Source organism: Melozone crissalis, unplaced genomic scaffold (assembly GCF_028551555.1).
Source record: "Melozone crissalis strain CALT ecotype California unplaced genomic scaffold, PUWL_Pcris_2 ptg000068l_1, whole genome shotgun sequence".
Lineage (NCBI taxonomy): Eukaryota > Metazoa > Chordata > Aves > Passeriformes > Passerellidae > Melozone > Melozone crissalis.
The window spans coordinates 7,188,344-7,201,398 of record NW_026535846.1 but is presented as its reverse complement, the minus strand read 5'-3'; the positions used below and the strand labels follow the sequence as shown (position 1 = coordinate 7,201,398).

The window sequence follows — 13,055 nt, the reverse complement described above, 5'->3', positions numbered from 1 at the left end:
CCTTTCCTCCCAAAACACTTCAAGGCATATTCTGCTTGCAAGAACAAGGAAACTGAGGCACAGAAGCAGAAGGCACTTGGCTAATGAGACCCAGAGTGCAGAGGAGAGGCTGAGGTGCTGCCAGGAGCAGAGCAGGGCACCCCAGTGCTGCCCAGGGCCCTGGGGGGGACAGGTCAGAGCTCCCAGAGCTGGGGCAGAGTGTGCAGAGAGGCAACAACAGAGAATGGCACTGGGGAAAAATATCTCTGTAGGACACCCAGAGTGGGCTGGGACAGCAGCAGCCACGAGGCTGGTGAGAGTAAGGCTCAAGGGGAACCTGTGAGTCTCAATGCGCCAGGCAGCGACTGTCCTATCACAGCACAGGGGGACAGTGAGATGGGGACAGTGACATTCCCAGGCCTGGCACCGCTGGCTCGAGAGGAGCAGGGCTCAGTGTGCCACCCTGTCACAGACATCTTTTATGGAAAATCCTTTCTTCAGGATTTTTCCTCCTGAGAAGCTGGAGGCCTCAGGAACAAAATGTAAACAATGATTATCGGCTGCTGTGAAATGCAACAGGTGGAGCCTTGATTGGCCCATGTTGGTTACTTCTAATTAATGGCCAGTCACAGTCAGCTGTCAGACTCTCTGTCCGAGCCACAGGCCTTTGTTATCATTCTTTGCTATTCTATTCTTAGCTAGCCTTCTGGTGAAATCCTTTCTTCTATTCTTTTAGTATAGTTTTAATGTAATATATATAATAAAATAATAAATCAGCCTTCTGAAACATGGAGTCAGATCCTCATCTCTTCCCTCATCCTCAGACCCCTGTGAACACAGTCACACACCCTGCGCAGCCCTGGCTGTGCTCTGCTGCCCTGGCCTTGTCCCAGCCTGACCCACTGCCACCATGGGTCTGTTCTGGTGCCACAGGGCTGCTGCCACCCTCGGTGGTGGCACAGGACCCTGACAGCCATTCCATCTCTGCAAGCAAGGCAGCTTTGGGAGGATCCAGCACTGACCTGCAAGGATGGAGGGTAACACACACACACAGAGACAAGGGCCATCAGGCAGCACAGCAGGGGTGGCACCATTCACACCTGGCCACCACCCTGTCCTCAGAGCAAGGTGGGACTGAGTGACAGCTGATACGACACTGCTCTGCCACAACCATGCACCTTCCCTGGGTGGGGACAGCTCCTCTCCCCGTGCTGCTGGGGCCAGCAGAGCCTGCCATAGGTGTGAGCTGCCAGCACAGCACCCCTGCCCTCAGCAGCAGCCACGCTCCGTGTCCCACTGACGTCACACGGGGAGGAAGGACAGCTCGTGACGCAGTGGATGCCAGCAGAGCCAGCCATGAGACGCTGTTTCCTGTCCTGGAGGAGCACAGAAGCCATAAGTCAGCAGGAATGCTCCTTGCACTGATGCCAGGCAGATTTATGGCAGCACAGGCACTGCTGTGCTGGTGCCAGCATCCCCTGCCACAGCTGTGCCAGGAGCAGTGCCCAGTGCCAGTGTCTCTGTGGGCAGCACCCTGCCACTGCTCGCCCAGCACTGCAGTGACACCCAGCACCTCATCCAGGCTTCCAGGCAGCTGGGGACCTGTGTTCTGCCCTGCTGGAGCAGCAGAGGGGATGCTGGACTGAGCAGACAGACAGACAGACAGACAGACAGCCCCTCTGCTCCTGACAGCCTGGCTGTCCCTGCACATGGGATCCTGTGCTGCAGGGCAGCCCCAGCCCTGCAGGATGGCCCTGTCCTTCCTCCCTCTGTCACAGCCCCTCTTTGGGCACCTTCCAGCTCAGCCTGTTTGCAGACAGCCTCGTGCAGCTCTGGCACACATCAGGAGTGTCACAGATAACCTGGTGTCCCCTGCCCAGGAGCTGTGTGCTGCCCTGGGCTGGGTGCCCACCCTGCAGCCGGGAGGAGCCCAGCCCACACCACAACACAGAGGAGCTGCCAAGTCACCCATTTTCCACTTCCAGGGTGAAATATCTGCCTGAGGATCAGGACTTTGTTCATTTGGACCATGACAGCCATTGCCTCTTGAAATCCATCTCTGGATTCGAGTGTCCCAATGACACACCCAGCAGTTTATTCCCATGCACAGGGAGAGATGGAGCTCACCCCCAGTCTCCCCAGGCAGGTCTTCTCTTCCACAGAAAGCTCCTTGTGGCCTCTGCACTCCTGCAAGGTCAGTAATTGCTCACAACCATGTGTCTGTCAGATTTGTTTTTGATCACCATAAAACCCAATTCCTCCTTATCTCCCTTGCCATCCTGAGCTGACACCGCCTGAGAAGAGACACAAAGTTAAATTCACAGAGAATGTAAGAAAAGCCAGATGTCTCCTGCTTGCAGAGCCACAGCAAACAGCACAGGCACCTCAGAGCTCCCCTGTGACACCAGTAATCCACCTGCTGCCAGCTCAGCTCCTGACTTCTCTCACTTAGCTCTGACTCTCTTACTCCTTCCCAAAACCAAGCATCCTGAGCTCTGCTGGGGGCAAGGGGCTTGCTGCCAGCTCAGGGCTAACCTCAGTTTGTACCCACTGCACATGGAACAAGGCTGGGCTCCACTCTCCGCCCTGCTGGGGACCAAGGGACAGCTGGCAGTGCCTGCCCTCTCCTCCTTCCCATCCAGCACCCCACAGGCTGCTCCTCCACCTTCCTTCTCCCCAAAATTCCAACCCCTGCCTCAGCCCAAGGAGCTGATGTGGAACCTGGACACGGAATCTTAACAGAGGCAGCATAACATGCATGGAACCTCTGCATGGCTGCACACCAGAGACTGCTCATGGAGACTGTGCACAGCTGTCAGGAGGCACTTGTTGTGTTGTGTTGGTTTGTTCCAGTTCTCCCCTATTTGTTATGATGGTTCTGTCCTCCCAGTTTTCCCCACCCTAGTTTCTGTCCGTTATGTTGTTGCCATGGTGGCCCCCCTGTTATGTAACTTCCCTGCCCCACATTTCCAAATATGTATAATTTTCTCTCCTTCCTGGGCCCAGTCAATCACTCCCCACCACTCCCAGTCTTCTAGAAAGTTCCCTTCAGTGGGAGTAGTGATTGGCTGAGGTCCCGGGGCCCCTCCTTTGCATTGTATCCATTGGTTCTTCTCTCAAGTCTGTTATGTTAAGACCTTCCCCTAACCTCCCCGGATTGGTCTATTGTAAATCCCTCCCCCAGTTGCCACCTCCCTTTATAATCCCATGCTCAACCCATTTTCCTTGTCACTCTCTGCTGGTCCTTCCCAGTTTGTCACCCCCTGCTGGCTGTCCCCTGGGACATTAAACCAGTTTTACCCCAGAGAGTGTCCGGCTCTTGCTTCACTCTGCCCTGCCTCGCAGCTTCTCTCCGAGACCTCGTCCTGCAGGCACAGCCCGAGGCTTTCACTGCCGAGGGGTGCCTGAAGCTGCCAGTCCTGGGGCCTTGCCACCGGGACTGACACCCCCTGCTGCAGTGGGGCTGTTGGCCACCCTCTCCGCTAGCCAGGGCACAGGATTATCGGCCGTGGCAGCGCTGCAAATTGGCGCCCAACGTGGGGCTGCAGGCACTGGAGGTCCAGCCTCCAATGTGGGCAAACGGGACTTGTCCCCAGCTGTCTGTCACACCCCAGACACGCTCACTGCCAAAGGAAGGGCTTAGCTTTGGGCATCAGAGCTCAAATCCTGGTGAGCACTGCCATGGCATCCCTCCTCCCTTGGGCTCAGGTTTCTGAGAGGTCAGGAGCACTGCTGGCCTCTCCCACAGCATCAGCTGGCCACAGGGAAGTGTCCCAGCACTCCTTGCCATGCTTTTGCTGATGGGGATGAAGGCAGAGACCCTGCTTGCCTGTTCCTGTGACCACAGAGTTTTGTGCACCTGAACCTCTGAGCTGCTCACACACCACCCATCTCCCCAGCCTGTGTTTTCACTACCCTCAGGACACGCAGCTCAGGCATCCAGGCAGTAAAACCCCCCTCTGTTGTACTGGAACTTTTCCAGGCACCATCATGGTCCTCTGGAGATGTTCAGGGATTTTTGCTGCCAGTGCACTTAGGGACACTCACCACTTACATGACAAGAAGCCACTAGATCCCTCCCAGAGCCCAACCAGAGTGTACGGCTGGTATCTGTGCTTGCTCCTGGGATGGAGGATGCTTGCATGGGGCTGGAGAGCAACCAGCCATGGTAGGAACCACTCAGACACCACTCCAGGCCCTCCCCAGAGAGACCTGGGTCCAACCCAGCAGCTGGGGGGAGGGATGTGACAGCCAAGGCAGATGTGACACTGATGGCAGTTCCTGGTCTGTGACAGTGTTCACAGGGGTCTGAGGATGAGGGAAGAGATGAGGATCTGACTCCATGTTTCAGAAGGCTTGGTTTATTATTTTATGACATATATTATATTAAAACTATACTAAAAGAATAGAAGAAAGGATTTCATCAGAAGACTAGCTAAGAATAGAAAAAGAAAGAATGATAACAAAGGCTTGTGGCTCAGACAGAGAGTCCGAGCCAGCTGACTGTGATTGGCCATTAATTAGAAACAACCACATGAGACCAATCACAGATGCACCTGTTGCATTCCACAGCAGCAGATAACCATTGTTTACATTTTGCTCCTGAGGCCTGTCAGCTTCTCAGGAGGAAAAATCCTAAGGAAAGGATTTTTCATAAAATGTGTCTGTGACATTGGTCCACGTCCCGCCAGCACCACATCAGCCTCCAGGGCTCTGAGCAGCAGCAGCAGGAGCATTTCCAGCTTGTCCTTGTCAAGGAATGGAGGGAACAACCTCCAAAGTGCTCCATGGGTAGGGGTACATTGATCCAAGTGCCTGTGGACACTGCCTTCCCTCTCTCTCCCCACCTGAAGGCAGCACTGGCTGGTAACTCCCAGCACTGAGCAGTCCCTGTGGGAATGCCCCCATTACAGCCCAGAGGGTGCAAGCAACAGCCAAGTGAAGAGAGGGGATGGATGCTCCAAGGTGCTGCTGACCATGGTGGAAGTGGGCACAGGATTCAAGGGAGCATTGAAATATTGGAAATAAAGAGAGGCAGAGCAAGGAAATATGACCTGAAAGAAGCAGTTAAGCTTCTAGAGAGAAAATGCATGGCATGGATTGAGGCTGGATATCTGCACAGGCAGCCAGACCCACCTGATGCACCCAGTGCATGTCCCAGGTGAGCAGAGCACTCACGCAGGCTGTGACACAGCTGAGCAATACTCAGAGAAGGTGCCAAAGCTGGATGGAGGCCCCAGACACAAACCCTTTGGGGCAGGGACTACACCTTTTTCCCCCTCTCCATCTTCCCCAGCTGAAGATCTGGCAGGACAGCAACACCCTGCATGCCATGGCAGCAGAGGGGAACCAGAGCTGTGGCTGCGCCAGCCTTTCCAGCACTTGGAATGTGTGGCATGCTGTGGCATGACTGAAGGCAGGAGGATATTGGTGACAGCACACCAGCTGCCCTTCGAGGCTGCTCCTTTCCATAACTCCAATTAATACCACAAACCTCTATCAGGAGTCTGAGTTGCTTGGAAACTGTTTGCTGCAGCGACTGACAGCTGCTGCCAGGAGGGCTCAATGCCAGCCCACTCCCCAGGGCTGCCACCACAGAAGCTGGTGGAACAGCCCTGCCCCATTCCCTGGCACGTGCCAGCAGCCAGGGGATCCAGGGATGAGCTGGGAGCAGCCAGGGATGAGAGAGCCTGGAAAGGCTCGAGGGCTGCGAGGCTTTGGTTTAGGACTTGGAGATCCCACAGCTAAGGCTTCAAAATGTTCCCAGCCCGAGGGTGAGGGAGAGTTTCCAGAAAAACATTCATGGAAAAAACGTGCTCAGCCTCACAAGATTTATTTGGCCAAATGTGGACGTTGAATTCGATCATAAAGAAGTCAGAGAGAGGGTTTTGCTTTATGGACAAAGTATTGGTGTGGGCTTAATGGTGAAGTCACTGAGACCTCCATAATACTCTATGAATAATCAGGTATCTCTTCCAATTTATAGTGTACCATAAAGTGCTGCTACAGTTTTGGAGACAGTACTTTTTGTTACACTATAGCAATGACAAAAAGCATATTTTACTGTAGGAATGGCAGTGTAAGTATATTTATCCACTGGCCAGAATTCTGTGGTACACTTTCCTATATAATGGCTGCACAAACATACATACATCCCAGATTTACACCCAGATTTTCCATACTTTGCTTTGAAATTTGCATAATATGCGAAAATTCCTGTATAAAATGGAGAAGAGCATGGAGCAGCTCCTGCCAAACCAGCCACTGGAATTCAGCACTTCTCTGTCTCACACTGCTCGTGTTTCCCCACAGTGACAGCACCCTGGGGATCCTGGAGCTGCCTTGGGGATGCCCCTTTTAGCTCAGCATTCCCAGGGAGAAGGAAAGCTGAAGGGGAGGAGGATGAGGACCCCAGTGCAGGAATCCCCACGAGAAGAACATGAGGGGAGCAGGTTCTGTCAGTGCTGGTGGAAGGCATCTCCAACACCATCATCCCACCTGACAGCTTCCTCCATCGCCCCAGTGAAGCACTGCCTTTTCTTCTGGAGAAAAAATGTTGTGGAATTACAAGTCTGATTGATATGAATATGTAACAACGCTGCTTTATTAATAGCAGCTGCATTATCAGTTTGCTCCCTGCTATTGGCAGGAGATCTGGGACAATATGTGGTTTGAACACTAAAGAGAAATGCAGCCTGCAAAGGCAGCGAGATCATTTCCTTCCTGGAGCTGGCCAGGGTGACAGGGATGCATCCATGGCTCTTCCTGCCTGGGATGGCTCCAGTGTGCCTGGTCCTGGACACACACCCACGGCCATCTGCACAAGGATTTGTGCTCAGTGCCCCCAGCACAGGCAGCAGACACCCCTCCAAGCCAGGGACCACCAGAGGCAGCTTTAACCTCTGCAAATTGAGGTCACTTGGTGCAGAGCATCATGCAAATCTCCCTGGCACGGGTAATAAACTCCCCTCGCAGTTCGCTTGCCTTACTCCCCCCATCACCACCCTGGAGGCATTAATGAAAACAAGATTACAAAGGAGATTGGATTGGACATATATCTGGTGTGCTATTTTAGCTGTAAATTATGCCAGCTTCATAAAACCCCAACTGTTCTTTCCTGAGATCCTGCATAGATTGGCTGGCTAAGATCAAGCAAGCGGCGCTCGCGGCGGGCAGGCACTGCCTAGAAAAACGCTGAGAGGCTCCAAACAGGAGCAAGATCTTACAGTGCTGCATATCCACACACATTTACACACATGGAAACACGGGCATGACAGCCAAGAACTTCTCATGCCCACTGATCAGCTAAAGGGACACAGCCAGAGGTTTTACAAACCCCTGCTGTAGGGGCTTGCCAGGCTTTGGCGAGCTGACCCTACAGATCATCTGTGCTGTTTCACTGCCTCTGATCACCCTGCTGACACTTCCCTCAGCTTTAGGTAACCCCAGGAGGGAGCAGAACATCAGGCAGCACGGTCCAAAGCAAGGCTGGATGCCAGGTATGGGACAAGGGGCTCTGTCTCAGAGTGGGAGTTAGAACATGAGGTGAGGTGAGCAAGGCTGGCTCTGTGGCACCCACAGGGCTCCCAACCCAAGGCTGGGCAATAGGGCTCTGCAGCACCCGGGCAAAACTGCCCTAGCCTGAACTTTGCAACAGCAAAGCCAGCAGGAGGCTTTGCAATTCTTCTCACGAGCATCACTGTAGCTTGGCTATGCTCCACGACCCTGGACGACAGAGCAGCCAGGGCTGAGCTGCTCCAGGGAGAGCAGTGGTGCTGCACAGGAGGAAGGACACAGCTCTGCTCACACCCTGCTCCAGTCCCTGCTCTCTCCTGGCTCCATGCTAGGAAGGCACGGGCAGTGCAGGAGCCTTGGCAAACAGGGACTTGAGCAGCGAGCCATGCATGACCTGGCTGCTGCAAGCACTCTGCCACCTCCAGGGGATAAGGGCCACTCTGAGCCCTGAGGGGACAAAGCCCCCAGCCCATGGGAGCCCTCCTCCAACCCACTGCCCATTACCTGGAGGGAGACAGCTCCAGAGCAGCTGCACACCTTGCCCTTCCTGCCACGCTCCCATGGCCCCACCTGGGACACGGAGCTCAGCCAGGTGCCACCACACTGCCCACACGTGCCAGCTCACAGCCTGCACTGCCAGCCCAGAGCTGGACACAAGGCAATGCCCTCCCTGGCAGGATGGGTCTCATCCATCCTCCTCTCCAGCCAGTTCCTCCTCTCCTCTAGTTCCTCTACAGCTGAGTGAATTTTGCACATCTTTCCCAAGACTCCACATGAAGAATCCCTGCAGGGTCAGTGACCTTTGAGGAGACCACACAATTTGTGGGCAGACACCTGCACATCTTCTCCAAAGGCAGAGTCCAGAAGCCTCCCTGCAACCACAGAGGCAAAGCAAGCTGGCAGAACCTGCATCATAATGTCACCTGTCAGGAAGAAAGGGACACACGTTCAGGAGTGGTCAAGGCGGCACAATAATGCTGGGCAAGTGTGAAAGGCCCATAACCAAAGACCCTGGGGTGCCTCTGCAATGGAGAGCTGCATCTTCCTCACATGGACTCACATGTGTGTCCCCATCTGCAGCAAACCCTCTCTGCACGTTCCTCTGTGCCATTCACCACCAGGAGCTGGCACAGGACCTGCCTGTGTGTGCATGTATCTATTGATACAAACCCAGGCTTCCTGGGCAATCAATAATGCTATTTAAGAGATAAGTCTTGCTATTGACTGGCTGTTGAGCCTAGCTCTTGCTTAATTTGAAAGAGAGGGAGAATGACGAGGGAGCTCTGAAGTGTTCCCAACGTCACCAGGCATGGCCAGGCTGTGCAGGCAGGGATGGAGGAGGGGTCAGAGATGGAGGGCTCAGGGGTGGAAGGGTCAGGGATGGTGGTATGGCCAGGCAGAAGCACAGTGGTTTTTCCACAGTGGAGGATCTGTGCACTCTCAGGGAGAAAAGGCCCATCTGTGAATGCGTGTAAGCACTCGCAGTACTGAGCAAAAATCAAATCTGGGCAGGCTGTTCCCTCAGTGCAGCTGTGGCTGCACATTTGAGGCTCCTCCACCACCCCACAGCCAGCCATGGTGCTCTGATCATCTCTTCAAGTGGCATGGAAGAGATTCTGGACTGTCAGGTCCTCCAAGGTGGCTCCTGGCCATTATGTCTGTCCTGGCTGTAGAAATCTGCTCTGGTACATGCAGGGCCTCTCCCAGCCCTCTCCTGCCTCTCCATTTTCAGGGAAGATGACTCCCACCATGACATGTGAGAGCAGAGGATGGGCAGACCTCACTCAGCCTCACAGAAGGCTGTGCAGCAGCCATCCCTCTCTTCCCTGTGGGGACAGCCAGCCACAAGGATTGTATCCAGCCAGATCAGAGATTTCCAGCCCTCCAAGAAGCAGGGAGCTGCACACACCCCCAAAAGGAGCCACAGAAGAAGAAAGACTCTGTTTTAGGTGGATCAAGTGGAAAAAGGTGTGTCCTTCCACAAGCCAGTGCCCAAGGCCACTGCTTAGCTGAGCTGCATGACTTGATGGTGCCATTTTTCCTTCCACACTCCCAAGTGCTTCTCCCTGGTGTGGGTCCATGTCTCTGTCTCTGCTTTCAAAGCTGGAGCAGCCCAGAGCCTGGGTGCTGTGGATGGGGAGGGCACACCCAAACAAGCCCTGCTCCTTCAGAGAGCAAAAGGCCCCCTTATATCAGCTCCTCTCCCTCCTGCCATTGCAGCCTCTGAGACATCACCAGGGATGTCCTGGCACAGGAAGGTGGCATCAAAAAGCATCTCAGCCCTGGGAGGCTTGGGCTGTTTTCTGCCCCATGGTAGGAGAGATGGGAGCAGCCTTGCTGCCCCAGTGGTGATGGGGGGACCCATTCTGTGGAAGACCCTCAGATGATCTGAGCCTTGCTCCAGGCTAGAGACTCCTCAAGGCAGCACCCAACTTTACCTTTATCTAAATACTTTTTTCACAACAAAACCACGGAGCCTGAGTGCTGGAGCTGCCCTGACAAAGGGCACAGAATTCATGGGCATGAAGCGGGAGAGAGGCTTGCTAGTGACACTGTGGGAGGGAGGAAGAACCAGTGCTAAGGCAAAGCTGAGGACTGGAGGCTTTGTCCTTCAGTGTCAGGGTGCAGCCACCAAGCAAATGACAAAAGCATCTTCCTGCCATCCTGGGGCTGGCATTGGGGGTAAAATCCCAGCTCTGCAGATCCATGGGCAGGTCCCAGAGCTCCGCTCAGACCCAGCACTGCAGGTCAGCTCCCAGGAGCTCAGGTGGTGAACATGAGGGAGGTTGGTGCAAACAGCATCTTCTCTCTCTCAGGGACCTTTCCTGTGCTAGACAGGGCTTCAGTTCCAGTCCAAAGCTCAGACTGCCTTGGTCTGAGGCAGAAATGAGCTCCAAGGCTCTCTGCAACCTCACTGTTGTTACCTGCAAACCTGTGCCTGCCCTCCTGCCTTAGGAAGATTGAGGTCCCTGTCCACCCTAATACATGTGGCACCTCTTCCCTTGCCCAGCCTTGTCTCCAGCCCTGCACCCCTTGGTTTGCAGAAGGGACCATGCCTGAGCCCACTTCTGTGCTCCCCACACCTGCCCCTGTGCCAAGAGGACGTGGGTTTGCATCTGCTCCACGGCTCCATCCTTAACAAGTGATCCCAATTCCCTTGAGCTGCCAGAGCTCCCTGGGCAGTGAGTGAGCTGCTGGCAGCAGCACTGGCCCCTGGGGACAGCACTGGGACCTCACAGCAGGACCAGCCACATCAGCTGGGGCTGCAGCAGGGACAGTCCTTGGTGGCAGCAGTGCTGAAGCCCTGGGAAGGGGCAGGCATGCTCCAGCTGTGGGACACTGCTGGCCCAGCGCTGTCCATGGTGGAGCACCCCACCGGCAGCACCCTGAGCCCCCTCATGGCTGGTCCTGCAGCAAGGCTGAAGTTGTGCCTCCCAAGCAGAGCTGCAGCACCGTGGCTGTTGCCATGCCAATCAAGTGGGCAGCTGGCAGGTTGAACTGTCAATCCTGGAGAGCAGCCACGCTCCCCAGCCATGCCAGGGTGTCCCAGGGGGCTGATTTCCCCTACAGGCTCGTGCAGCAGCATCACAGAGCCCGAGGGGCTCAGCTGCTCCAGCACCAGGCACTCCTCCATGCAGGCAGAGCACCCAGAGCCAGTCCCCAGCCTCCCAGAGCCCAGCTCCAGCCAGGAGCTGTGGACACACAGGAGCAAAGGCTGTCCTGGTGGCTGCAAAGGGACAGCCACAGTGCAAGGAGATGGCAGCAAAGGCAAGAGGAAGTTCAGCATCACGGGGGTCTCAGCCAGCAGCCAGAGTGGGAGGCTGCAGGCTCAGCACAGGCTGGAGCTCCAAGGCACAGGAAATGACCACAGGGGATGTCAGAGCCAAAAACCCCCAATTTATTATGAAAAAAGCCGGGATGCTGTTTTGTTTGCCGCTCAGGTGCAGCAGGAACTCCTCACTGCAGGACAACATGGATGCCAGCAGCTCATGGATGGGCATGGAGGGCTGCTAAACCCAGGGAGCATCCTGCCAGGATCTGTGCCCAGAGCAGGGGCAGTGCCAGCCCTCCCCTGCACTCAGCACCTGCCTCCTCACAAAGGTGGGCCACAGGCTCAGCTTGCCTTGGGCTTCACCCAGAGCCACTCTGCCCTCGAGGCAGTCTCATGCCAGCAGAGGTTCTCGCACAAGAACGCACATCCCAGCTTTTCTCTCCTCCACCTTTCCCTTGTGGGCACGGGGAAACTGAGGCACGGGAAGGCTGAAGGTGGCACACAGCCCTCTGGTTGTCATCAGAGAAGAGAAAGGTGAGAATGCTTTCAAACTGCTCTTCCTCAAAAGCAAGCCACGTCTCTCTACCAGTTCTGCTGCTGACAAGGAGGAAAACTCATCCCATCCAAATTGCTCTAAAATAGGAAAACGAGGAAAACCAACCAAACCCAAACAAGCCTCAAGCCAGAAGCCAAGTGCGTTTGTCTCTGTTCTTTCAGCTCAATCAGCCGCACTTCACGGTGGCAACTGCCATGATACCAGACTAATAGCGGGAACACTGTCACCCAGGAGCACGCCAAGGTGACCCGAGGGGGAACTGGCGGTGCTCCCTGCCCCGAGCCCACTTTCTGTGCTCAGCCTTCCCCGCTATGGGGGAAAAGCAATCTCAGGTGTGCCGGGCTGCACCGATCCGCTCCAGCCCCTGCGGCCACATTCCTCCTGCCGAGCATCCCGGCGGCTGCACCGAGCCAGGGCCGCCGAGGCGGCGGCACGGACACGGGGCACGAAGGGGGGACCCCATCACCCGCACCCCGGCACCGGCACAAGGCCACAGGCACATCCCCAGCGGACCCCGCGGAGGACGAGACAGCTCCGCTCCGGCGATGGCTCCGGGCACCCCGCGCCCGGGAGCGGGCATCCCTTGCGGGAGCACCGGGACCGAGGAGGTGCCGGGGAGGGGGTGGCAGCTCCCGCCGCTCGCGGTCCCCTCGGTGCCGCCGGAGCATCCCGGGCCAGCCGGCGAACTCCCCCGGCGGCGCGCAGGACCGACGGCCGTCCCCGGGCACGGCCGGCAAGGGCTCACCTGGGCTCGGCCGCCGCCGCTCCCTCAGGAAGCGCCGCGGGCTCGGCGGGCGGGCGGGCAGGGCAGGGCAGGGCTCCCGCAGCCCCCCGCCGCCGCCGCCCCCATGGCCCGCCGCGCTCAGCGCTCGGACGGGGCCCGCCGCCGCCGCTGCTGCTGCTGCCGCCGCCCCGCGGGGCCCGCCCCCGCCATGCCGGCCCGGCCCGGCCCGGCCCGCTGCTCCGTGCCCGCGGCGGCGGCGAGCGCGGTGCGCGGCTCTGCGGGGCGAGGGCGGGCGGCGGCTCGGCGGGGCGGGGCGGGGCGCGGGGCGGGCGGAGGCGGGCGGGCCCCCCCGGGCCGGGGGCTGCGGAGCCCTCACGCCCCCTCCGGGAGCGGCGGGCATCGCCCCCGGGGCCCACCGCGGGTATCGCCCCCGGGGCCCCGCCGGCTGCGCACGGACGGGCACGCTCGGTGGGTACCGGGGGGCCGGACACCGCAGGAGCCCCTCGCCC

At 57.0% G+C, this 13,055-nt stretch overlaps 1 protein-coding gene across 3 annotated transcripts in view; it reads right to left on the bottom strand.

Annotated features, from left to right (window-relative positions):
* Positions 1-12,649, bottom strand: part of FRMPD3 (FERM and PDZ domain containing 3) — a 67,054-nt gene extending 54,405 nt beyond the window's left edge. For all 3 annotated transcript variants that reach the window (XM_054289337.1, XM_054289338.1, XM_054289339.1), the window contains exon 1: positions 12,568-12,649. The gene's annotated coding sequence lies outside the window, so the exon portion shown is untranslated. The remainder of the gene's footprint in view (positions 1-12,567) is intronic.
* Positions 12,650-13,055: the final 406 nt, after the last annotated feature.